Source organism: Suncus etruscus, chromosome 5, assembly GCF_024139225.1.
Source record: "Suncus etruscus isolate mSunEtr1 chromosome 5, mSunEtr1.pri.cur, whole genome shotgun sequence".
NCBI lineage: Eukaryota > Metazoa > Chordata > Mammalia > Eulipotyphla > Soricidae > Suncus > Suncus etruscus.
In genome coordinates this window covers 70,658,199-70,684,111 of record NC_064852.1, presented here as the reverse complement: position 1 = coordinate 70,684,111, position 25,913 = coordinate 70,658,199, and the positions used below count along the sequence as shown (strand labels likewise).

Genomic DNA, 25,913 nt, shown 5'->3' with positions numbered 1-25,913 from the left:
CTTAAAAAACCTTCACAATAGACAGGACCAGACTGAATTATGACATCTATGTGTATCCATAAGGGTGGCATGGAGACAGTCCCCCATTCCCAGATATTACTTTTAGTCCATAACACTGTCATCCATGACACAGACAGGTGGGAGAGATCCACATTTGAGGGGAAAAAACTAGCCATGATACAGATACTCTAAGGGTAGGAAGAAGGCAATGGAAAGGCAAAGAGACAATGGAAAGCAAACTACTTTCTTCGAGATGGATATTTTTTAGTTTGCAATTGATGAAACCCACTCAATAGTATTTTTTTTGCAGGGCCACATACATTAGAGCTTAAGGTTACTCTTAGTTCTGTGCTCAGAAACAGAGTGCTTGGGGGACCATATATGATGTTGAGATGGAACCTGGGTCAGCCATGTGCAAGGCAAACGCCCTCCCAATTGTGCTATCACTCTGGGCCCCCCACTTAATAAACTTAACACAAGGAAACATATTGAATCTTAAAACTTGAAGCTTAGAATGAGATGGATTTGGCATTGTAAAATGCAGAGGCTCATTAATTAACCCCCAGAGGCTGTTTACCTTTGGTATTTACCTTTGGTGCTATGGTGCCACAGATGAGCTAAATCCTCCAGTCTTAATGGGATCCTTGCTTTAGGGACATCTGTACCTAATCTTCTATAGACACCCAACAAAAATGTTCTGATTGGATGCAGGTCAAATTTGTTTAGTGTGTAATTGAGTGATTGTTCCAGGTTACAAGTATGTTTCACAGAGAGGAAAGTTCAGTTGGAGAGGAGAAAACAGAAGAGTAATGTCATTGACCAAACAGAAACTACAGGTAGTTTTCTGGCTTTGGAATAGAAACATCATAGTCTCAGCATGTCCTTAGAGATAAAGGAATCACTGGCTTGGGAATATTTCTATGTGTATACTACCTGGGAAATATGTATTTAAATAAAGAAAACCTGAACAAACAGCAATGCCCTTCCTCAAACAAAGAGATATGCACCTTGATAGATTTCTAGAAAAACATTTATGTTCAGAGAAAGGTAATTTTCTCCACTTCCCACAAGAATGTCTCAAAAGAAAACAGGGAACCTTATATTTCCTTTATATGTTTAATACCTCTATAATACTACTTCTTAACCTGTTTATCCCCAAATGTAAGGTAGTCTCCTACAACACTTTTTTCCTTAATTACTTTTTTAAATTTATTTTTATTTATTTATTATATATATGTATATATATATTTTTTTCTTCTTTTTCTTCTCTTCCTTAACTTCAACTGTTTTGGTTCTGCTTGGTACAAAAACTTACAAGAAAAAGTCTTGCCTGGGATAAAAGCTCAGGTCAAAACCAGGGCACAGAGTTGATGTAGCCTGGCATTTTCACCTCCAAATGCACTAGCAATAGAATATAGCACCGTTTCTTTTTGCATAGGCATACTAAAAAAGGGGAAATTTTATGTGAAGAAACAAGCTCTTATTTACTGGGGATGAGAACTCATACATTTTACAATACAGGGGCACCTCCCACCCTGAACATACATCATGAGGACCCAACTTAGACTCCATGTGATTAGACAGAAACTGTCCAATACCGAACCCTAGATCTCAGACATAGAACTGACAAGAGTTCTCCGCAACAACTCCAGACTGAACTCTCTCTGGAACATTCTTTTTTTTTTTTTAAATAAATTTATTTTTAATTATTAGAACAAAGATACAAAGAAAGAGGACAAGGTAAAGTTATAGTGGAAGCACAATCACCCATAAACAGAATTCTTAGAAGAAAACCCCTTGCAGATACCTTAATTTTGAACTTTCAGCCAAAGAACATTAAGAAAAGTAAAATAGAACCCATGTACAATTACTTTGTCCCTCAAGTTCCCAGATTGTAGTACATTATAACATTTCTTAGCAGTACACAAAGCAATCTAAGGCCATAAAACTTATGTAACTCCTTAAACTTTGAAGGCATAGTATTTTCTTACATTTCCTTGCACATGCATATTAATTTAAGTTAACCTCAAAAATTTAAGTCGGTTTTTTTTAAGGATTAGCGTCAAAGGAGCACCAAAAAACGGTGTTAGAGTTGCAGTTTTTGTTTGCATAGGCCCACCAAAATATGAGGGACATGAAAAGGAAAAGCCTTGGTCTAAATATAAGGAGACCCTACCCCTGAAGTTTCCTGGCATAAGACCAACTCTAGGCTCCAGGCAGATTAGTTTGTCCAATCCAAGTCATTGTCTGTAGTGCCAATACACTTTTATTTTTCACAGTCTCTGTTGTTGGTATCATGTTTCTGTATTAAAGATTCTGGTATCTGCATATCCTAAATTGAAGTCAGGATGGTGTAGAGCGTCTCTGGGACATTCTTAATACTGCTCTGACATCAACCTATGCCAGTTTGATATGATATCCTGACAATGAGGAAATGGCAACAACGATCTAAGAGCAGATTATCTTATCTCATCACCTAACAATAAGATGAAATCAGAAGACATGTCATCTTTTGATCTGTACAAAAACCAAGATCACTAACTACAGAAAACTGACATGACTAGGAAGAGCTTACCCTGGGACTAATAAGAAAGACCCTAGCCTAGGCTTTGGCCTACGATCTGTACAACAACCAAGATCTCTAATTCCAGAGGTCTGACTGAGACAACTGCAACTGAGCAGAGCTTCTGGAAACATAATGAAAGACTCTATCCTAGGTTTTGTCCTAGGATCTATGCAAAAATCAAGACCACCAATTACAGAAGACTGATTAAAACAACAGTGATGGAATAGAATTTCTAGAACTGTAAAGAAAGACTCTATTCTAGGCTTCATCCTATGATCTGTGCAAATACCATGATCTCTAGTTACAAAGGCCTAATTTTATCATCCATGACTGATGGAAAGTTTCCTGGCACCGTAAAAGACCTAGGGTAAGAAAAAAGAGCATGTATGGAGCCTATAGTTATTCCCATGACAGTATGCTTCAAGGGTGGAGAAGCCTTGTTTCTCTTAGACCAAGGGAATTCCCTTTCTAATCTCCCCAATATTTACTGTGCCTATGCAAAAAAATAAAAAAATAAATAAAAATAAAAAAGAAAGAAAGAAAAGAAGTACATTTTGTTGTTGTTGTTGTTGTTCTGATTTTTGTTTTTATTTTGGGTTCATGATTATTGTTTAGTTGTTGTCTTTATTGCTGTGGTGCTTTTTGGTTTATTTATTAATTATTTTTTGTCATTGTAGTTTTTTTTTTCCTGTTTGTCTCTCTGGGTTTTTTTTTTTTTTGTTCTGTTTTGTCTTTTTGTTATGTTTTTATTCTTTTTCCCTTTCTTCTCTTTAATTGATATTTTGTAACCTCTAGATGGACTCCTCCTGGTTTTTTTTTTGTTTTGTCTTTTTTCCCTTCAAACAGAACTACATAACTTGAATCATCTTGTTCTGCCTCATAAATTGAGGGGAAAATGGATTGTATCAAGACCAAACAGTCATATGAACATTGAGTAGTAATAAAAAAACTGATCAGACTTAAACACCAAATCCACAGCCAATGACAACAAAATTGATACTCAATCTACAACAAGCTAGACAAAGAGGGGACCACTTATACTAGCAGTTCTGGGATCAAAGGAGGGATATATAGGATGCATGCTGGGAACAGGGGTGGAGGAAGGACAACACTGTTGGTGGGAATGGCCATGATTCAATGTCACTATGTACCTAAAATATTACTGTGAAAAATTTGCAATTCACTTTGGTCAAAATAAAAATTAATTAAAAAAAAAGGTAATTTTCTGTTTTTAGGACAGTGATCAGAAGAGATGTGCTCAGCCCCTCCACAAACATCCAAGCCCATGGTCCACAGGTTTTACAGACTTCCAAGGGCAACCAGGAAGGCTGTAGAAAATCAGTGCTGAATTCATTGATTGTTGGGTCTTTTTTTTTTTTCAGGCCCCGGGACTAACGATCACCAGCTTCCCAGGAGTCCAAAATTTATGCTTCCAAAATCTTTTGGTGTCGATTCCACATGCAGAACAAACGAGCTGCCTGGCATGTGCCAGTCACGGCAGAAGCCCGTTTTTAGATCGTTGGGTCTTTATTCAAATTAACGAAGGTTGGGTGCGGTAGGGTAGTGGTTAGTCCTAACATCTCTGCAGCTCCTGTCTAAACACAGTTCAAGTCTCACCAATCAGCACATATCATATAAGCTTTGCTTTGAATCAGGAACCTATGAGTAGAGAAGCAGTACAAAAAACACTAACTAGGGCACAAAATCTCTCAGCTATAGTAGCTGCTTCTATTCACTGGTTTAATTCCTCAGCTGGCAGAACACGCAGAGAGATTAGAGAGTCATATAATTTTAGGACAGAAAAAATTAAATTGATTTGAGAAAATTTAGATGTTCTAAAAACATGCTGAAATGAACTATGCATAAAAATTCTCCTATACAATTGTATATAAGCAATGGCTCCAGTGATCTCTAAACCATAATTTAAAACTTTCCGCCTTTGAACTGCCAGTTTCAGGACCACATTTACATATTGCAAATAATTTCTTCCATTATTTTGTCTTTCTAGGATGACAAAGGGAACTGCCCTTCTTGTGTAGTTATCTTATGGTGACTGGTTTCCTTCCTTCTTTTAAAAATAATACATTCCATTTAGCTTGCGCTGTCTTCTGGGATTAATTAGTGACAGCTCAACTTACTTGAGGTTTAGGTGGCCAGTGCCTCCTGACAGATGGCAGCTGGGAGAAAAGGGAAATGATTGCTAAAATGGTAATTATGATTTTCTGGATGTGAGAAATTTATGAAAAACCTTCAGGGCTGACACTCCTATATACATTCTTGGGGGCCCTGAGCACTGTATGGTACCATTCATTCATTCTTCTTTTTAAATTTCAGCTGGAAATAGTATTTCCTGTTACATGAAGAAGGACCAAAAAAGAAAGGAAGAACAAAAAAAAAAAGAGAAAGAAAAAAGAAAAAATGAGTTATATACAAGATTCCTATTTCATAATTATGGTCTAGAATTAATTGACTACCCCGTAGCTTTTTTGTACTGTATATGCTAATGATGACCAAAAATGGGTTCTCTTCTATATTTCTTTATTAACTTATCTTAAGGTGACATATTGTGAATAACAATCTCCTATACTGCTAGACTAGGCAACTTTATAATTTGCAATTCAAGCTGTTTATTCTATTCAATTTGTTTAGGTAATTTATTTTTCAGGAATAGAAAAAAAGGACTTAAATTATAGGAAATAACAATCGCTGTTGTTGGAAAGTACCAGGGATTTGGAGTGAATAAATATTTCTGAAATGTGATGATATCAACCTTGTATGCAGAGCTTGGAGAGTGGGTGTGCTGGTTGTATTTTATGGACCATAGTAATCATTTAATAATGTTTATCAGTACCCTGTCTTGTAATCAAGGCAGAAAGACAGAAATTTCTCTGGATACTAGCTGCAATGATGTGCTAGGATGAGTGGGTGTCCCATGTTGACTGCTCTGAGGTAGAAAGCCAGGCAACTGAACTCCCGCCATAACAGTTTGGAGCTTCTCACCAGTCTTTTCCTCCAGTAGAGAGAAACATGGACATTAGGTTGAAAATCTGATCTTATTTCTTGTCAAGTTTTATGTAAGTATATCATGTAAAATAATCAATATATTGTGATTTTATTATATAATCTACTTAGTTATCATCAATGTGAACTTTAATCTTTTGTGCCTCCAAAACTTTACCACTAAAATAGCTGGTGCCTGCCCAAATCACAACTATCATTCTCTATGGGTCATCTTACTGAAAGTCAAATAGAAAAGACTTTCTTCCTTGTGTTCTTGTCACATCCGAAGACTCATAAGCCCTGTTTTTTCTCTAGGGGAGGTTAGAAGCAAGTTAGAAGCAAACCCAGCCATAAAACTCTTCCCTATGAGCATAGTGACAATGAAAAATTTCCTCATCTCACATGTCCCACTGCTCTATGTTATTATCTCATCTTAAATGATGGGCAAGTATTCTATTTTGAGGACCTGGAAGACTTTCTAAGTAAAAAATTCTCTGTTTTCAGCAAGTTAATAAGTCAACTGGTTCCCTTTCCCTTCCTTTCTCACTACCTCAATATTTGGTTCTACCCATTGCTTAGTATTTTTATTTCTTCTGAAGATTTATATCCATTAACCATATCATTAGATCTATTTGTATGGTTCTATTCAACAGCATTTAAATCTACTCAAGTGTACTAATACTAACAAAATCTTAGGACTCACCTTCTCTAGCTATTTCCAACATCTCCATTTTATTTTACAGCTGTGTGAATTCTCTTTTCCCACAGCAGATCTACATTTATTGAAGCCAGAAAATCTTCCATAAAAAACTGCTATGGCCGAGGGCCCTCATGGCCTTCTAAGGTAGAATGGACCGTGCTGATGGATATTTTAAGAATTAACATTTATGGCTCTTAGTAAGTTGTGTAGCATAGTTGGAAGATCTTCAGATCATGACTTCTCTAGATTCAATCTTTTCATCTTAAAGGTGGGTAACTATATTTGAAAATGCTTTGTAAAATACTACCTAATATTTCTAACTAATACAATGTATTCTATGTATGTTGGTTATTGAGCACTTCTAACCTACATTCTTGCACATACAATGCCAATTGTATGTGTATGGACTTTGATCTTAAACTGTCTACACTGATTTCTCAGTATTACCTCCATATACTCTGTTCAAATTCCTCTTAAAGTATAGATTCATTTGGCACAAGATTGTCAAGTGAGAAGCCTGAGAAAACACTGCCTGATCCAGGAATGAGTCAATAGTGAAAGGGTTTTGTTTTATATTTTAGAAATTTTTTAACTTTTGTCAACTCTACTTACTTTTCTAAATCTTTATTTAAGTACATGAGGCATGCTACCACTATGTTCTGACTGTCCTCTTAATTCTCTAATCCATTTTTTCTATAGCCTTTCTGAAGGTATGTATGTTCTAAAGTGTTAAAGAACTCTCTAGCAGTACCCACTGGATGGAAGAAACATTTCCTAGAGGCCATACAAGGCAAGTTAACTGTGTTCTCACTTTTATTCCAGCCTCTGGCATTTTTTTTTTTTGGTTCCTCAACCATCTTTAGGTTGGCCATATCAAACTATCTTCCATCACTTAAATATACTTTGTTATTGAGCCAGAGAGATAGTACAGCAGGTAGGGCAGTTTCTCTGTATGTGGCCAACCTGGATTTTATTCCTAGTATCCCATGTTGTCCCCTGGGCATAGCTAGAAGTAATTCATGAGTAGAGCCAAAAGCAACCCCTGAGCATTTCTAGGAGTGTCTTAAACCACAAACAAACAAATATTGTGGCTGGATATGTGGCTCAAGTCTAGATGAAAATACAATACACTACTTGGAGGTGGAGAACCATCCAAGAAAGAAGAATCAGAGATGATACCTTTTAAGGAAATGTCTTAGAAATATCATGCACTTTTCCATACTCTATGGAATTAGCTCTCTTATGATACAGTTTTACTTCTAGATGTAATGAAAACCAGTAAGAATCACCATACAAGTGAGAGTTTTACAAATGTCTAGAGGAATGGGCACTGGAAAACAGCATTTCCATTGAGTAAGTCCTGTCTAGCTTTCATTTATGACTAGACAGGTAAGCAGTACTATGATTTCAGCCTCTCAATCTGGCCAGATAACCATCTGGAAGTCTTTCTCCTGTGCATGGAGAACCAAGGATGGGGATCTTCTATTGTAGTTCCTATTCTCGTGTCTTATTGCAAGCTTCTTTCTTTATATCTTTTCTAGGTTCAGTGGACTGAGATGCTTTCTGGAAGCCCTTTTCAGATTCCTCAGGTGGTTCACCTACTGCAAAGTCCACGTGGAAAGCCTCTGGTGTATTTATGAAGGGTGAGATACAATATAAACCTTGTGACCACTAGATGTTGGCATGGAACTCTGCAAGAGATTCTTATAAAGCCCCTTTTACTTGACTTGAGAGGTGTCTGAAAATGAGTCAGAACTTTATCTACAAACAAAAAGCAAATTTTTATTTGAAGTCTTTAGAAAACATTCAGAAATATGAACCATAAAGATTTAAACTTAGCAGGTGCACTGATGTGAGAGAAAGATATAGGCAGAAATGCTAATATTTTTAGTAGATGTAGACTAATATTAGTATTGAAAAAGAGTGAAAAGGGGACCAGAGAGATAGCACAACAGCTTTTGCCTTGCAAGCAGCCAACCCAGGACCTAAGGTGGTTGGTTCGAATCCTGGTGTCCCATATGGTCCCCCGTGCCTGCCAGGAGCTATTTCTGAGCAGATAGCCAGGAGTAACCCCTGAGCACTGCCGGGTGTGCCCCCTCCCCCAAAAAAAGAAATAAAGAGTGAAAAGGCATAATGTCTGCATATTAGGTGAGTGAAACATTGTCATCATTGAACTGAGTTTAATAGTGTTTACATCTAACTTTTTTCATTTTTATTGTAGTCAAAGTGAATTTCAATTATTTCACAGAAATATTTAAGGTACATAGTGACAATGAATGAGGGGCATTGCCACCACTAGTGTTGTGTTCCCTCCCCACCCCCTGTTCCCAGCATGCATCTCATATATCCCTCCTTTACCCCTCATAATCTAGTGTAACTGTTCCCCACTTGCACAGCTTGTTGTAAATTGGGTACTGATTCTGTTGTCATTGACTATGGGTTTGGTGTTCAAGTCTGTACAGCTAACATTTTGTCCTTTCTTCCAAACTTCTCAGTTCCATGTGTCAGATGCTGAAGAGGATATGCATGATTGGTTGTGAATTTATGTGACCAAACAATCAGAGGTGGAAATTGTGCAGCTTCTGCCTTCCTGATAGTTCCTTGACACCTACTGGACATCTCATTAGTTCAGTCCATCTTTTTTTCAGTCATTGCCACAAATGAGGGTAGGAAAAAGTGGGGCCCTAAATCCAAGTTTATTTTTCTAGATAAATAGTTCGGGTCTCTCTCTGTACCTAACTCTACTTATCTATTTACCTTAAGATGAATTTACCAGCTTTTATGTGTGGGTATTATAGAAAGCCTGTGAGTTTGTGCCTGTAAATCTCAGAAACTCTTCCCTTGTATTTCAGAAGGAAGTTCAAAAGGGCCCATAAGAGTCAAGAAAACTGAGGTAAGAATGACACCATGTCATATCAAGGTGCCCTTCTTAGCAGCAGAATATAGCTTTAGGCTCGGCTCAGGTCATATCCTGATGCCATCAGTATCAAGGAATTTGCTCTACCTTCTGCAAAGAGAATGTGAGACACAAATGTTAATTTTAATACTATCACTGGTCATATATTTTATTTAAATCCAGCAGAGCTAAAATATGATTTAAACTTGTAATAAATGTAAAAGGCATGACTAAGACATTATATATGCATAAGTACGTGTATCTGACACCAAGTGATCCAAATCCCGCATGAATTTTTCAATCAGCATAGTTTGGTTCCAGCCATTCTCCAAGGTTCACTGGTCACTGTGATGTGACTAAGGACTACTGCAAGTCAAGCTGCCAGGCTACACAGATCGTGCAATCCACCGATCCACCATTCAGCCTCCATTTCTGAGGGTAGGGTATAAAGTCACTTGTGTGCTTGTCAGCAACAAGGCAGCAGCTTAGTGTTGTGTGGTGACATTTGATATAATCACCAAGACTTTGTCATATGATTTGTTGCAACTGTTGTTGTCTTTTGTGCTCTCTTGAGGACCCCCTTGGGACTCTGGATACCATTGATCCAAAGAATGAGCTCACAGATCACTCAGAGAGAGTAGAGAATTCAATGCTTTTCCAACACAAGTAGCTGCAACCAATTGCTGGGCCTCTCCTCCTACCAAACACACACAAAATATATTGTGCTCAGGGTCCACACCTACATTTTGCTTGGAGATATCTTCTGACAGTATTTGGGGGATCATTTATTGCTGGGAATTGAATTGGGACTTGTGGCTTGCAAAGCAAGTGCACTAGCCCATTGAGCTATTTTCTGGTTTTAGTAGCTACATTGTTTTGCTGTTTGTTTTGTTTGTTGTTTTATTTTATTTATTTTTGTTTATTGTTTGTTTGAGGGCCACAGTAGGTGTATTCATCAGTGAAGTTCAGTCATAATACAGTGAAGTGCTCACTGATATATAGTGAGCACTTCATTCTATTACTTCACTATTATTATTACCCTACTCTATAAATGTGGAGACAGAGACACAATTTCATCCACTTGCCTGAGGCCATAGAACAGATAAGTGATCATGCTGAAGTTTGAAATGTGATAATCTTGCATCTTGTTTCTACCTTCTGCCAACACATGTATTAAAAAAAATCCCTTAGAGCTATCATTTTGGCCAAATGATCAGGTTGTATATGCACTTGGCATTTTGCAACAGAAAATATTTGGGCAGTTTCTGTCTTAAGGAGATTTAAGAAGAGATTGAAGAGGCAGCAATAACCTCAAAGAAGTGTAGGCTGGCCCAGGATAGGGCTATGCATCTGGTCATTGGCTTCCAGCACAGGTGTGAGTGGCAGGGTGCAAGAACATCTGGACCAGGGACCTGAGATAGCTTCACTAACTTGTGCTAATCCCTTAAAGCAACTCCATGCACAAGGGATGGAATTAGATTGACGATTGCTAGAGAATGGGGATTAACAAAAGGCCAGGTGCACAGAATGAACCTCTCTGCTGTTTCTCCTTCCTCCTCTCCTGAGCTTAGTATTTCAGCTTTCACCTTTAAACTGGAAAAGGGGTTTTGCTACCAGGTTGCATTCTTCCTGCTTTTTACCTTTACATTAATTACCAACTTTTATCATCATAAAGAGTAGGTCTCAGAGTTAGTTGTTTTCTGCCTTTATCCTTCATTTAGGAGATCAAATTTGGTTCTGTGGCCCCTGAGAAAAATAAGTTCCCAGGCTTAGTGCTAGTGCAACTGGGCTAGATTCATATTCCAAGACTCTGAATGCGAGGCTCTGAGAAATTTTGGTGCACAATAGGTGGCATTCTGTAGCCCAGTTGTGGTGTCAACAATAGCAGAGTGGTCCTTGTTGGGCTACTTTTTGGTGAAGAGCCTCCTGGTCCTCAAATCTTCCAAGCTGAAGATGCTCAGAAGTGGAAAAGGGATGGGAGAAAAGATGAGAAAGAATGAGGAGAATGAGAATGATTTTTTTTTTCCTTTTCCACTCTTAAAGGGGCAATAACCTCAATAGTACTTGGAGCAGGCAAGGGCGGGATGGAGGAAAACATTTCTGATGTTTGTTCATCCTGAAATACCTGGGTCAAACATTTGACTCTGTGGATGCTGCCAGAATTAATCTCAGAGAGAGGCAGATACAGAGGAGACATAATCCAGCTGAGTGAAGCCATCCAGAAAGAGGTTTTGAAATACCTTCAAATGCACGTGCGTGCGTGCATGTGTGCATGCGTGCGTGTGTGTGTGTGTGTGTGTGTGTGTGTGTGTGCAGGTATGCATGTACAGACCCATGATTTTATGCACTTGTGTGAGTGCCTGTAGCGATACAATGATTCTGGAGGGAATCCATCTGCAGCTCTTCCAGGCTATGGCAGCCACTGGAATAGGAAACACCCATATGCCCTTCCAAGGCCACTTAGTGAGCCAGCCCTTCTCCTACAGAGTGTGAGTTGTGGTCCCCACTTGGAATGGGACAACAATCAAGACTCAGAGAGGTAAAGAAACTTGTCCAGGATCATCTCTGTTTCTTAGGATAGTCAGGGTTCTGGTCTAGCCTTTCCTGTCAAGCCTTTTATTTCTTACCAAAGCTCAAAGAATCAGACTAGTGAATTAATGCTGGAAGTAGGATATCGAATCTCTTCTTTCTGGAGCCTCTTATATTCCCAAGCCCAAACCAGGGGCCATCTGAGCAATGACACAGGGCTTCTTAGATTTAGTCTTATCTTAGCTGACTTCAAAGAAAGTTTTAAGTCAGCTTCAAGCAGGCATAGGGTTAGGCTGGGCAATGGGTCTGTTAAGGCTCCCAGAAGGCACTAAGGCGGTGCCCCCACTTGTGCTGGAATGTTGGAGTAGGACAGCATGAAGGACTAATTTCATGGCTGATAAAACTCTGTGTGCTAGAGTTCCCACACAAATAGGAGCATCACTCTGATATTTTACTCTGATCATTTTTCTCCCTTCCTTTCTTGACTGTGACCTAAGTGCTCCTATGTTCCTGAGACATGGTCCCTACAGCCAAGAGGCTAGTATTTCTGTTTACACCCAAGAAAGGAGATGCAGCAGAGCTGAATGGAAAAAATGCAGAATTATTTCTCAAAATGGTTCTTTCTCTGAAAGCTCAGGCTGGTAATTGGGCCTGAATCTCACCCTCGGAAATGACTGGTATGTGCCAGGCATTAGGAATGGTTGGGATCTGTTTCCTGAGAAAAGAGGTCTCCAATGTTCTGTGGAACTGCAGGTACTAGGGGGTCATCTACCTTCCCTGGCTTTCCAAAGGGTGCCTGTAACAGAGGATGATGATGTGATGGGGCTCAGGCATGTAGCTCGGGTACTCTCTTAGCTGATGAAGCTGTTGTAAAATACTGTGGGAATGGAAAGGAAGATAGGATCCCCAAATACTAGAGACTCTTCCAGGAACTGTGCGATTGTTGGCATGGCTCTGCTTTAGCCGGAACACTTGGAGAAGAACAGGGGAAGCTGAGCTGTGATCCCTAGCTTGTACTCCAAGGTCACAATTTTAAGTTAGTGACAGTGCTACATGTTTTATGGACCTGATCCTCAGGTGATACGAAAATCACTTCACCTCCCAGAAAGCACAGCACTCTACAGTATCCAAACTTTTTCCTTGCACTTTTGTTTTCTCTTCTTGGACAGTGCCTGGAGTGAAACCCCCCATTCCTTCCCCAGCCTACTTTCTCCAACAGAGTCCAGCATTTTCAAGGCTCTTCTCATGTCCTACCAGAACTAAACTGTCTTTAGAACCTGACCATCCTTAGCATCTCAAAAAACCAGGAAAATATTTTGCACATGCTTTCACCTCAAAATACCTCAGTTCTCTCATCTTTAAAAATACTTTTAAAGATTAACCTGCATCTTAAACACAAAAGCTATAGTTGTTTGGAGATGAAGGAGTGTAGTGCTTATTCAGGGATGGATAAATGTGTTTTTCCATCCTTGGGAGTTCATATGAATGCTGAGACCTAAAGTTGTGGTTCTTGCTGAAACATTCAATAAATACCAGCAGCCACTGCCAAGAATTCCTGGGCTCTGCTTCTAGTAGCATCTGGGTATGGGAACAAGGGCATCCCAGGTTCTGTCGGGGGGGGGGGTGCCAGAAAGAAAAACTAGGGCCTCATTCATGTGATGATATAAATGTTTTATGATCAAGACACAACCCCGCTGTAGAATATTTTATAAGAACTGCAGATCAGAAATGAGAGTTTAGAGTTGTTCTCACCACTCATGACAATCTCTCTGTCTTCTAGAGAGTTTCTCTTCTCAGTTAATGAACTGCTGGGCCACTACTGGGTGAACTGCACTAACTGGTAGATTAACTTCAGCTGCACAAAGGGGATAGACTGACATCTATGACTAATTTACCTCGTTAGCACCAGTCTGGTGGTGTGTGGGTATAGTATGAATTTAAGTTTGCAGATATGTGTGTTTAGAGGTGCGTGTGTGCTTGTGACTATGTGTTAGTATATCATTGAATAGTTTTTATATCTTGTGCTTTCTTTAGAGTAGGTTTGACAGCTTTTAATTTATTCATCAATACATTTACTCATCTGCCCACACATATGTCCATTCATCTATCTGTCCATCTGGTCACCCAATTATCGAGTGTTAGTTTAGTTCCTGCTATGTCTCTGGGACTGTGTTTGGCCCTAGAATGAGAAAAAAATGTATATGAAAGAAATTCTTTTACATACACTTTACAACTTGAGCCCTTTTCTATTCTTAGACTTCAAATACTATTGACTATTACCTAAGATGGGTTTTCATCTTTTCCAGCTCAGCACACACAGTCTGCACTGTGACTCTAAAGGTCAGGAATAAAGAGAGTGACTACATGTTAAATGACTTTCTACTAGCATGTTGTCCTCTCCAGAAAACTGACCATCTAAGAACCATCTAGAGATGACAGGGATGTAGCATCCAGTCAACCCTGGTCACCCCATGTGACATACCATCTGAGTCATTGGAAGCCTAAGTTTCCTAGTCTCTCCTTATACTTATTGTACCCCCATGGATCCAATTCTAGAGACCACTCCCTCCTGCACCTAAACATTTTCCCTCTACCTCAGCCAGGCCTCTGGAGCATTCACTTTGCTTTGAGGGTCATGGTTATCCACTGTGATTCTTTAGAACTGGCATTCACAGACCCTTCTTACTGGAATAAAGCCTTTATTCCCCACCCCAATACTGCATGGTACATGTGCTGGGCTGCACAGCTCTCAGATCCATTCATCCAGAGAGGTGTAACCACCTGCTTACCCAAGTCCACTGCCTGGTGCAGGATTCAGGACACACAAGGTGATCTAATTGAGTTTAGATTCTCCATAGCTCATGGTCTCAGGATTGGGGCTAAGATTATAGATGTCTGTTTACAGAAGAAGACACTAAAGGGCAGAGTTGTAGTCATCTCCAATCATGCCTAATAGGACAGGCTATGGCTACATCTCTCAAAGTCTTTACAGGCATCATGGTGGACCAGCAGGGTGACTTCTCCCTCATGTGGGATGTTCATCCTCTTTGTACCTCACTTTTATCACCTTAGAAAATAGATATCAGGTGATCTCAGCAGGTATCAGTACAGGCAATGCCTATGTGGAGTTAGGGTCTGCAGCTTGAGGCTTCATGTAACAGGGAAGCTGACTTCCTGATCACTTTAGGTGCCTTTCTTGCCCTCTCCCCTCACATCCATCTTGCAGTCCCCCCTTCCAACCTGACTCACATTTGGATTTCTATGTTTCTCCTTGGCAGAAAGGACACCGCTAATTTAAGTGCTGGAGTCTGTCAGTGGAGCAGAAGCAAGAAATGAGGAGGGAAACAATTACAAATTAAAATCTGTCACTGGTGCGGTGTCCATCTCCTCATTCATCATACTGAAAGCCCACGCCTTAGTAGACCCTCTGTGTGGTGTGCTCCTCCCAGTTCTGTGCGAGGAGACTTACCTCAGGCTGCCTTCCTGCCAGCACTAGGTGACTCATTCATTCATTAGGCATTGGTGTGAGAATGTGTCTGGCAGTTGTCCAAGGCCTGGACTGGGGCCACCATAAAGAGCTGATTTAGTTAATTGGGGATAGTTATTATCCACTGCCTTCAGTATCTGGGCTGCAGGTTGTCTGGAGGATGGGGATGATGTGCAATTCACTTTAAGGGCCAGTATATGAGGGTGGGTATGCCAGTAAGTTCAGAAAGGCCTAAAGAGCAGGCGAGATAGTTGAGGAGCTGTTGGAGATGGAAGAACATGATTTTACTTCAGGCACTGCTGGTTCCTCTAACATTACCGGGGGTTACTTCTGAGCATAGACAGGCCTGGAGGCCAAGGCCTCTGGCAGGGACCTTGCAGGACAGCAAGGAAGATTCCCAGGACAGGTATGTATGAGGATGCAGTTGGAAAGAAAAGGTTCATGTGTGAATAAAACAGCTAAGGAAGGGGCCCGGAGAGATAGCACAGTGGTGTTTGCCTTGCAAGCAGCTGATCCAGAACCTAAGGTGGTTGGTTCGAATCCCAGTATCCCATATGGTCCCCCGTGCCTGCCAGGAGCTATTTCTGAGCAGACAGCCAGGAGTAACCCCTGAGCACCATCGGGTGTGACCCAAAAACTAAAAAAAAAAAAAAAAAAAAAAAAAAAAAAAAACAGCTAAGGAAGGAGAAGAGCAGAGCAGGACTGGGCCAGAGGCTTCCAAATTACTGTGAGGTTTGACCAGGTCTCTGCCAGCCCATTGAAGCGGCTATACCTCCAGGGCACTACCACTGGTTCCAGCTCCTGCCTATTCACACATCTTGCCTTTGGGGAATTGACCAAGTCCTCTCTCCTCTGCTATCTGGCCAAAAGAGTGGCCATGAAGAGTCTTGAGGGTCTTGAAGATCAAAGAGCCTTGTAAGGTCCTGCAGTGCTGAGCTAGGAGAGGAGTGTGCTGGACTTGTAGCTAGTTACATCTGAGCCTAACAGGGCAACTGTGGAAGGGGCAGAGATGCCAAATGGGCTCAAGTGAAGATGACTTTGAATTGATGCCTGAACAGATGGTTCTCAGTCCTGGCTTCATTTGAAAGCCAGGCAGACCAGTGAGGTACATTTGTGTGTTTGCTGCACTGAGAAATAAGTATTATTTGCCATGGAGACTGGGCACAGTCAGGGTTGTCTCCTCATTCCTGAGTTCTGTGAGCTTCCTAGCAGGGAGGGCTGACACCCTGGTTGCCCCAAGACTAGAGGAGGATCTGAACTTCCTCATATCACTATGGAGTTCTGTCTGCAGGAGTCATTGAATATCATGGGCAAGATGTCCTGGCTGCCTTCCAGCCCTCCATCCACTCTTTATTGGTGCTGGATTCTGTGGGAAGCAGGCATGACAAAGCCCCTGTTCTAGTGGGAATGAGGGAACCAGGATATGGAGGCTGCTCTGGGTCTCCCATGATGAGACCATTTTGGCTAGCCCAGGTGCTGCCTCAGGATTTCTGTTCATTGCATTTTAGAATAACAATGATAGGCTGTGTGCTCGTTCTTATTTTAGACATGGGGATGGTGGAAAAATAGGAGGTTTGCCACCTGTTATTATTCCTGGGACCAGTTACCTGGGGGGAGTTGCTATAGCACATATGCTGAGTGATGGAGCTGCTGAACCATGCCGAGTTAATAAGAAGAAACTCCACAGCTGATGGCCAGTGGACATAGCAACTCCCAAGAGCAAGAGCTGGGAACATCTGTTACCTGATCTAACCACATGTTGTAACTGTGACCTCTGGAAATGGAATGAAAATGAAATGAAAAAATAGGTTTTATAGGTAAGTTTCCATGCTAAACTGGTGGGACCCAACAAGGGGCTTTGAAAATAGGGCAAGCTGGCCAAGGCCTTAACTTTGCTCTTTCTTCCACTGGAGCTGGGCATCATAGTGAACACCAACAACCCAGAGTCCATAGGCCCAGAGTAGGGAACAGACCTGCCATTAAGGAGCTGCAGCAGAGTGAGGTGGGAAGTCTCAGACTGGAAAGTCTGGGAAGAAGGGTCCAGTTCCATCTCTTCCCCAGTCCACTCCTGTGAAGCCAAAAGGGTCAAAGAGAGTTTTTCTACTTATCCACTGGGGTACTGGCAATTCCAAGGAGAGTCATTCTTAGAGTCTGCTTCATGGAAAAAAATATTCTGGAAGAAAAATAAGGGCAGTGGAGGAGAAAGTGGACATGAAGAGCCTTGAAGGGCCCTGCAGTGATGATCTAGAAAGGAGTGGGCTGGGGTGGAGGCCAATGGCATTGGAGATTGACAGGTCCACTGTGGAGGGGGCAAAGATGACAAGTCGGTACAATTGAAGGTGATTTTGAATCGATGCCTGAGCAGATAGTTCTTAGTTTTGCATAAGGCAATATTTTCTAGCAAATATTTCATGCTAGGGGAGCTGTAGCAAGTAGCCTTGTGGATGAAAAATGGGGACCTTGAGGATAGTTGGCTCTGGGTTTATGTCCTCTGTAGAGAATTTACTTTCTTAGGAGTTAGGTTTTTCAGACCTGATGTGCACATGCTCATGCACACACAGACACACAGTCACACAGACCCAATGGCTTCTCTGTGGTTCTGAAGGATGGGATTACACTCTTGCTTTAGAGGTATTCTCTGCAGAACTTGAGGTACCCAGGAGCTACTCTCAGGGATCAACTGCTGGTGGTGATATCCATTTGGGCCCTGTGGTGCTCTGGAGCCACAGCTAACCATGCTGAAGGCGATTGTAGGAAAGTTCAGGGGATTGAACTCTGGATTTTGCACATACCAAGGATGTACTCTGTCATGTGAACTATTTCTCTGTCCCTGAAATCTACTCTAGGGACCTCCCTGGGATAGGGGGAACCTAAACCAGGGAGGACACCAGGTTTTTCACATCTCAGCCAATGCCTGCTTCCCTGTCTGCCTGGATGTGTCCTCCTGAAGAGCTGCCCTGGCCAAGTCGTACCCTCTCTTGGAAAGTGAATGAGGACTGTCAGTATGTCCTTTTCTTCTCATGCACAGATTCAGAAAGAGCAAAGCAAGTAGAACATTAAAGTGATCGATGATGCTCTCCCGACAGTAGAAAAGCAACAGCTCAGATGCACAGATGAGGAGAGAAGGAGCTGGGCCCTCTGCTCACTTTGATGAGGAAAGCACTGTGGGGTCACAGGGAAGGAATCCTACTGGAACCTGCTGCTATTTTTATCAGCCAGCACTTCTTTAATTGGGCTTCACTGAGAACTGTCATCCTTCCTGGAATCAGAGTGAGCTGTTGATGGTGGGGACTTGAGGAGAAAGGGGCATAAGCTGCAACGCCCCAGGCTGAGGGAAGCCAATGGTGGCTGCTTCTTTGAGATGCTCATCAAAGCTAATTAACAGTAACTTGAACCACTCTGTGATGCCAGACTGAGCAGGAAGCCAGCAGGGAAGATGGATTAGTCTACATTGTGGTCCCCAGAACTCCTCTCCAGCCTCCTGAGAAAGTGGGCCTGAGCCATGATCTGGAGGCTCTTAGATTCCATGCTGTTAATTTTTGTCATCTTCCCTCTTTCTGCTGCCATCAACAGGCTCCAGCTTCGAGCTCTCAGACAGGTGTATGGGGCCCAGGGATTTGCAGGATCTCGCTCCTGCGTTCTTCTGTGTGGAGTCATATTACTAACTAATGCCCTCACTTTTGCCTCTGTTCGCTGCCCGGCAATCAGCCGGCTCCATGGTGAGACATCTGATATATCCTGGTTTGTGAGTTCCTCTGTGGAGAGGGTGCTTGGAAGCAGATACTGCAGGAGATCCTACTCAGAGAGAGAAGTTCCTCAGCAGGGAGTGCCAAAAATGGAAGAAAAGCAGCTCACAGTGGCAGCCAGGGGAAAGGAAAGGGATGTGATTTCTTGCAGAGGAAAGATGTGGCAGATGGGAAGAGGCAGTAAGAAATGAAGAAGCAGGTGAACTAAAGGTGAGACTGTGCAGGATTTCTGTCATTCACAAGGTCTTGCTGGCTGGATCAGAAGTCTGAGCCTTTATGCTAAATGACATGTTTGACAATAACCACAAACAAGTCTATTAATGGACTTGGCACCACTGCTCATTTACTCATAAACTCACTTTGCATGCATTCATTTTGATGTCCGTAGCATTCAAGTGCTCACTCACTCTTTACGGTTGACCTATTATTTATGCCTCTGAGGATTATTTATCCCATTCAGGTCACAAATGAGGCGCAAGAGCTTCACCCAAAACACCATGCAGTAGCGTAAAACAGACACGAGAGAGCGCGCGCAGCACGCGCATGTCAGAGGGCGCGTCCCGCTCCCTGGAAGAAAAAGACTCCACTTGGCCGGGGCATCCAGGGCTGTATCCCCGCCAGTTCTTCCATTCCTTGCTAACCACGTCGGGCAACTGAGAACTGGAGAATAGGTGTGACTTACTCGGGGTCACCTGATGTATAAAGCGCTGAGGATGAAGGTGGCGGGGCTTCTACGCAATGGTGGGTGCCAGAGCTAAAGCACCCATCTCGCTGGGGCTGCAAGAACAGACAACCGAGGCGCCTTGCGGTTCAGCCAAGGTGGATTCCTAGGGGAAGGGTCAGGACCCAGGAAGGCTCCGACTTTGCTTCTCGCCTGCCTTGCAGACCTGGGAATAGAGTGTAGAAAGTGGAACTCATTGGTGGTGAATACTGGAAGGCTCTGTGCTACCCAAATTCCCTGAAAAGGTTTTCATCCCTTGTGTTTCCTCAGAGCTAAGACCACTGGTATAGCAGGAGACAGAGATAACCCCTTCGGCGGTGTAGAGTACCAGATGAGGGAAAGCAGGCTCTGTGCCAGGACTGCAACGTAGAAAAGGACCCAAAGCTCCCGCGGGCAGCTACAGCTCAGTTCATTATCCAAATGGAGTGGGGTCTGCTCCAGCGCCAGTGCTTCAGGGCGCTGAGTTTACGGGCTTGCCAGTTTCTACAGAAATCTCCAACCCTCACACCCAGGCAGGGATGGAGGGGAGAGCCTTGGGGCTGTCGCCCACCCGGGTGGTGTGTTGTTGGGTGTGCGTGGAAGAGCTAGTAACGGGCTCCTTTGTGGCGCTCGGCAGGGGTTGGGGGTGTGAGAGTGTATGAGGGGGCTGTGGGGAGGGAGACACTTTGTGATCTTTAGAGAATCCTTTCTGAGATCCTGCACCCCATGAGCTGGAGTATTTTCCCAGCGCATTCTTGCTCTGCTCTTTTCTTCCTTCATTGGACGTTTGTGATTTGTACTCAAGGTCTGTCTGGGAGGAGCTAAACAGAGAAAGGGGAAGCAAGGACTCCAGTAAGAACTTCTCTCACCTCTGCTCTGGAGGTGCCCAGGAAAGAAGCTTGGGGTACAGTGACAGGGAGCCAATTGGAACACCTCAGCCAGGCTTATTACAGCAGAACCCCTTAAGTACCCTCTCCTCTCCCCAGGAGCCCCTAGTCCCATTGGAAGGCTGTCCAGCTGCTTGGATCCCTCCAATAAGTCGGAAACCTTTACATTCTGTCTCCAGGTGGGCCTCTCTGAGCATGGCAGCTGCTTCTTCTGCCTTGTGATTCAAAAAATAAAAACAACCCTGGTTCTATATAATTGCGAGTGCAGGCAGCAGACAGGTGTCTCCTATAAGCCAGGGTAGGAATTACAGGTCCCTGTGCACAGCATCACCTCAGACACTGAGCTCAGCAGAAAAGTGCAGGATGCTCTCACGAAGCTCTCAGAAGTGGCTGATGTGATCCAGGTGGGCCTGAATCTGGAGGTCATAGTTCTGCCCCTACTACTTGCAAGCACAAAAGTATTTTGCAGCATTTTGCGTTTAGTAGGTCACCTTATTTCTAAAGGCAGAGTCAAGGAGCCTAGACAGTCATCATCATTTCTCCGGGTCCAGACTCCACAGACAACTTTCATCTTTTGGCCCGTTTCCAAAAACACGCATTGCTTCTTTTTTTTCTATTTGACCAACTCCAAGATGTGAATAGTTAATTTTTTTAGTCCCAGTGAGGGCCGCATGGTTGGTGTAGGGTGTTACTTGGATCCCGCCCTGAAGCAATGTTCATCAGGAAAGAACTGGGGCTTCAAAGTCCTGGGAGAGGGGAGATGGTGGGACACAGGCCCAGTGAGAGGGACTTGCAGGCAGCAGTAGCAGAAAGAAAAGTACAGTCATTACTCCCAACTAGTGGTGAGGAAAGCCAGCAGAAGGTGGCTTTGGTGGAAGCAAGCTAGCAAAGGCAGAGGGGTACAGGATGCATCTTGACATATTGGGACCCTCCAGCCTTGGAGTGGAGCTGGGCACAGGGCTGGGACTGTGGGTGAGTGGGTTCTGAGTGGGCCAGGGTCTCTACACCCTGAATGCCTAGGAGCCTGAGCTAAGCCTGGGCTAAGTGAGATACTAGGCATGGTACAGGGGGAAGACTTAAAGAGTGATTTTTAAAGTGAAGAACTGAGTTTAAACTGAAATAATCAAGTTCTTTCCCCACCCTTGGGTTTCTGGTCACCACTGTCTATCTTTGTTATCCATCCAGCTCCTTTCAATCCTGAAGTCCCACAGACAACATGAGGGGAAGTTGAAATAGCAGAAGGGTAGTTTTGTCAATGGCAAGAAGCAACCTTGAAGCCTGGATGTCCCCTGCGATAGATCTATCCCTGAATAGGGATAGGTGTGCAGGAGCCCAAGGAATTCACTAAAAAAATGGACACAAGGGAGCTAGATAATGGGCAGTGGTCAGGCTTGAGAGAAAGAGGTGCAGGGCTAATATTGGAAGCCCCTGGAGGGACCAAAAGGACAGTGAGAAACATATGAGGGTGGTGGTGGGTTGTCTTAAGCAAGTTGAAGCAGGAGCCATTGGATAGGCATTTGTCTTGCACGCAGCAGGTTTAATCCCTTGCATTCTATATTGTTCCCTAAGCATTGCCAGAAGTGATTCCTAAGTGCAGGGCCAGGAGCAGGCCCTTGATCATTATTAGTTCCCTACTGTCTCCCCACAAAAGAGAGAGGCTGAGCAGATTCCTGGGTCCAGGAATCTCCAACACTTCAGGCAGAGGCAGTCCCCAGAGGAGCACAATGATTGTAGGAGACACAGATGCCCTTAATGCACTAGAGAGAAGGAGCACTCCTGGCAGGGGTCAACACACAATAGACCTAAATGAAAACAACCTTTCCCAGCTTCTGGGCACCTTATTGATGTAACACTACAAAGTAGGGAATCACTAAATCGGGTTTCTGAGAAAGTTCTTTGTTCTTCCTTCCACCTTGTTGTTACCTGGAGTCTAGAAGCCCTACTGAATCCTTATTTTTTCTTCTCCCAGAAAATCAAAATCATATGTTGCTTTGAGCAGAGCAGAGTTAGAAAGGAGTTGTATCTCCAAAGGATCATGGCACTCCAAATGCTTCACACAGTTCCCCTCCAGACTTTATTTAAGCCAGAGTGAGCTAGTCTTCTCTCTCACTGGAGTCACTGAACTTGGGTGATGTTTTAAGGACAACTGACAATTTTGATTAGCCATAGAAGAGCTAGTATAGTGAGATCATACTAGTCCTGGTTCTGTGTAGGATGTGGTCACTCAGAGGTAAGGGGTGATGGATGAGGGGCACATGGATCTGAGGAGGACAGAAGACAAAATTCCTGGGTTTTGTTTGAAGCTTAAGCAAAAATATAGTAAAAGATGAGCTTCTGGCAGGGAAGATCAGAGCCTCTTAGTTGTTCACTTAGAACACAGCACAAGACAGGGCCATGCTCTGTGCAGGCATGGCAAGTGCCTCAGAAGCCTGGGTAGGCAGTGGACACTTCTTGCTGAGCAAATACACTCTACTAGAGTGTATTTCTGGGACTACAAAGTGTGTGGGCCCTGAAATAGCCTGTTGTTTTCCAGTCACACATAAACCTTTTATCCCAGGGACCGCAGGCCACTTCTCCCCACTTTAGACCTTTCTTATTCAGCTGTGAAACAGGAATAACAGCTTCACACTAGGAGCAACTTGGTTCATGCAATCACCTGAAAGGATTTTGCTGTCCTTTCATATGGAGGAAGGTGTGCACTGTTCAACCACAAGCCACACTAGAATTCTACCTGTGGCCCTGCTGACTTTTGTTGGCCTTTTGGGGTTTCTGAAACCACATAGAGGCTGAGTTGTTCCCCAAGGCAGTGCCTTCTCCTCTGAAACTGGTGCCTTCAGAGAAACTCATTTAGAAGAGTAAGACCCAACTGTGTGTGGTTCAGCAAAGAGATGGAGAGAATAATTGGAGAGGGATGACTGCTGTAGAGGAAATGTTTTCATTGAATTTTCCACAGAATAGTTATTTCCCAGATGGTGATGATGCCAGCCAAGGTGCCAGCTATTTGGAACCTTGGGGGCACGGTGACTGGGTGAGCTGCCCTGCTGCCTCTGCATGCTGGATGTCAGCTGTTTGGCAGACTGGCTCTAGTGGGGTTTCCATATTCAAGGTCTGGCTGACACATCTGTGAAGCTACTGGCCAGAACATCATTTCCCAAGGCTGCTCATGGCACCGCTGTGAGTTCTTATCTGCCCTCACCTGGACATGACTGGGGAGGCACCTCCTCCATTGTCCATCACAGTTTTCTCTGCATAGGCATCAGCAAACCAAAGCTGTGGGTTGCTGAATTGTGGCAAGGACAGTAGGATGCTCAGAAACAGCCAGGAGGAAGAAGACATGAGCAGATTCACAGAAAGCCCAAGTTTATTTCTTTTAAAACACAGAGACAATGCCATGTCTCTGCCTGTGTGTCCTTATGTCTGTAGTCTTGTATATTAATATGGCTGCCAATATTTTGAGAGAGCAAGTGTAATTTTTATTCCTCATCATCCTCCTTTAATCCCACCACTTATATATTTAAAATAGTGTCTTTGGCCCAAGGAAACTAAATTTCCAAGCTGAATTAAAAGGAGAGGAAGATACTTGACTGAGGAGTCCTGGGAGTAGTATCCACATTGCATGCATGAGGGAAATCGGGGATAGAAAGGCTGAGTCCTTCTGCTGGACTGGAGTTGTTTCAAGCTTCTTCCTTACCTCCCTGTCACCTTGTATTCTGAGCCAGCCGAGTAGATGTGACTATGATTGTTTGGTTTGTTTGTTTTGGGGGGGGGGCACACCCATTTGACGGTCAGGTCATACTCCTGGCTATGCACTCAGAAATCGCTCCTGGCTTGGGGGGGCATATGGGATATTGGGGAAAGAGTGAAGGGCTGTTAATCAAGTTTCCCTTATTCTCCAAGGTCATGGCAATCCAGTGGCATTTGAGATGGAGCTCAAAGCATGAAAGAAAGGATCCTTTTTCATCTCTTAGTCTACACATTTGAATGTGCAAAAAGCCTCTGTTTTCTTATCCTTCTTTATAACAGAAAACTATTTCTAGCTCATTTATATGACTCCAGAAGATTAATCTTATGTATTTCATGCATATGAGGATTTTCTTTTCAGGGGTTTCTTCCTCTATTGCCCACAGAAGTGGTAGCTGAGCTTGTGAATCTGAGATGTTCTTCAGTGCTGCCTTTCCAGAATTCTCCTCTCTCATCACCAAGTACCCCCCTCTCAGCCCTCAAATTACATGTAATCATCTCTCATCTTGGAACATCATGGGGCTTTCTCAGGATGTCTCAGATTAGTCCATCTCATAGTCACATCTGGGGCTGAAGTAGTGGTGCTAGAGGTAAGCCCCATACATACATACATACATACATACACCCATGCACGCCCCAAGTTCTACTGGTTGCACAGTGAATCCTGTTTCAATGCCACCAGGCATTTGGAGTTTGGTCTTTAAATCCTAAACTTTATATCCAAGCTTTGCTATAATGGTGACCAGAGCTTATCATTAGAATTCTAAAATACATGTTCTTTTTTCTTTTCCTTTCTTTCATTCTTCTTCCTTTTTTTGTAAGGGTGGAGTGTCATCACATTCCCCCACTACCACAAATTATGTATTTTCCCATATTTGGGGAAATCAGGGGTCAACAGTACATCCAGACTGCAATGGATGAGCCTCACCCTGGAAAAACCACCTTCATCATTATGGTATCTCTCTCCCCTGCCAGAAAAGGATACTTCCTTTTCTTTCTCTTCCCTTCATTTCCCACTTCTTTTCCTTTTGCCCCTTTCCTTCCCCCTCTCCTTTCATCTCCCATCCTCTTCCATTCCCTTTACTTCTTTTCCTTTCTATTCCCTCCCTTTCTTTTCCCTCCTCTTCCCTCTCCATTCTTTCTCTCCTCTCCCCTTCCCTTCTCTCTTCTCCTCCTTTTTCCCCTTTCTGCTTCTCCTCTTTCATTTTCTCCCCCTTCTCTTATCTCCCCTCCTTTCATTTCTCTTTTCCTTCCCTTACATTTTTGTGCCACACTCAGTTGTGCCCAGGGCACACTACTGTTTCTGTGCTCAGGGATCTCTCCTGCTGGTGCTTGGAAAAGATCTTCTGTATTGGAGACTGAAACTGCGTTTGCTCTGTGCAAAGCAAGTGCCTTTACCTGCTCTACTATCACTCTGGTCCCAAAATATATATATATATATATATATATTTTGGTTTTTGGGCCACACCCGGTAACGCTCAGGGGTTACTCCTGGCTATGCGCTCAGAAGTTGCTCCTGGCTTGGGGGACCATATGGGACGCCAGGGGATCGAACCGTGGCCGTGGTCCGTCCAAGACTAGCGCAGGCAAGGCAGGCACCTTATCTTTAGCGCCACCGCCAGGCCCCCCAAAATATATTTTCTATCTTGTTTTATGAACTT

The 25,913-nt window shown here is 43.0% G+C and overlaps 2 non-coding genes across 2 annotated transcripts; both read right to left on the bottom strand.

The window, feature by feature from the left end:
• Window positions 1-3,944: 3,944 nt before the first annotated feature.
• LOC126010235 (U11 spliceosomal RNA) lies at window positions 3,945-4,078 on the bottom strand. The gene has a single exon (XR_007496339.1). It is a non-coding gene; the product is annotated as a U11 spliceosomal RNA (small nuclear RNA).
• A 20,993-nt stretch (window positions 4,079-25,071) lies between these two features.
• On the bottom strand, window positions 25,072-25,235 carry LOC126010317 (U1 spliceosomal RNA). Its single transcript, XR_007496395.1, has one exon. It is a non-coding gene; the product is annotated as a U1 spliceosomal RNA (small nuclear RNA).
• Between the last annotated feature and the right edge of the window lie 678 nt (window positions 25,236-25,913).